Source organism: Pseudophryne corroboree, chromosome 4 (genome assembly GCF_028390025.1).
Source record: "Pseudophryne corroboree isolate aPseCor3 chromosome 4, aPseCor3.hap2, whole genome shotgun sequence".
Classification (NCBI taxonomy): domain Eukaryota; kingdom Metazoa; phylum Chordata; class Amphibia; order Anura; family Myobatrachidae; genus Pseudophryne; species Pseudophryne corroboree.
This window is the reverse complement of record NC_086447.1, coordinates 710,037,871-710,039,125: the sequence shown is the minus strand read 5'-3', so window position 1 is coordinate 710,039,125 and position 1,255 is coordinate 710,037,871. Positions and strand designations below refer to the sequence as shown.

Genomic DNA, 1,255 nt, shown 5'->3' with positions numbered 1-1,255 from the left:
TGCAATTCACACTAATTCTCGCAGCTAGCTGTGTTCTTCATCAACGCGCGAGCCGAGTGATCTACCGCTGAGAGTCGTGGCTCTTTTTTTTTCCGTTCGCTCTACGGTCGGCAGGGGCGCTCAACGTTTCAAAAAAAAGGGGTCAGGGAGAACGCTTCCCTTGGGCCCTGGTGCCCGGGCGCCCGGACTGCGCGCCCCGGCGGGTGCCGGAAGACCCGGAAGCGCAGGGTGCGGGGACGGGCCACGAAACCGTCCTGTGCCCGCATCGGGTCCCCGCAGAGCTCCCGATGGGTGACCGCGCCGTCTCGGGACTTCTCGACCGACCGCGCCTCCCCCCTCTCCGGGGCGGGGAGGGCCACGAGCGGTACCCGGATCGGCCTGGAGGGGACCGTCGAGTGTGCGTGCGCCCGCGTCGGGGCGGCTGGGCGTGGGAGGCCCGGAAGGGCAGACGAGCCCCCGCGGCTGCCCGTCCTCCCGGGGTCCTCCGTCCCAGGCTCGTCCCGCCGCCGGACCCAGGGGTTGCGGGGAGGGGCTGCGGAGGCCCCCCGTATGTCGGCATCGTCCAGGGGTGCAGGGTCAGGGATACTCGGGAGCGGCCATCCTGGATGCCCGTCGCCAACGGCCGCGGCTGTCCCCTTCATCACTATGGAGGCCGCGTCCGGGGCGCCGGGTCCGGCGCAGCACCGCCCCTTCATCCCGCTCCCGTCTCTCCGCTGCCGCCTCATCTATTTTGTTCCATCTCCGGGCCCAGCCGTCGCGGCCGGGCCCCTCCACGCTCTGCGTCTCTCTCGTCTGGACCCCGCGGTCCACGGCCGAGCCGTTAATGATCCTTCCGCAGGTTCACCTACGGAAACCTTGTTACAACTTTTACTTCCTCTAGATAGTCAAGTTTGATCGTCTTCTCGGCACTCCGCCAGGGCCATTTCCGACCCCGGCGGGGCCTATCCGAGGACCTCACTAAACCATCCAATCGGTAGTAGCGACGGGCGGTGTGTACAAAGGGCAGGGTCTTAATCAACGCGAGCTTATGACCCGCACTTACTGGGAATTCCTCGTTCATGGGGAATAATTGCAATCCCCGATCCCTATCACAAACGGGGTTCAGCGGGTTACCCGCACATGTCGGCGAAGGGTAGACTCACGCTGGTCCATTCAGTGTAGCGCGCGTGCAGCCCCGGACATCTAAGGGCATCACAGACCTGTTATTGCTCGATCTTGTGTGGCTGAACGCCACTTGTCCCTCTAAGAAGCTGGA

The 1,255-nt window shown here is 65.0% G+C and overlaps 1 non-coding gene across 1 annotated transcript in view; it reads right to left on the bottom strand.

The window, feature by feature from the left end:
- LOC134913210 (5.8S ribosomal RNA) overlaps positions 1–76 on the bottom strand; it is a 154-nt gene extending 78 nt beyond the window's left edge. Inside the window, exon 1 of the ribosomal RNA XR_010177027.1 lies at positions 1–76. This exon is cut by the window's left edge and continues 78 nt beyond it. This is a non-coding gene — a ribosomal RNA (5.8S ribosomal RNA).
- Positions 77–1,255: the final 1,179 nt, after the last annotated feature.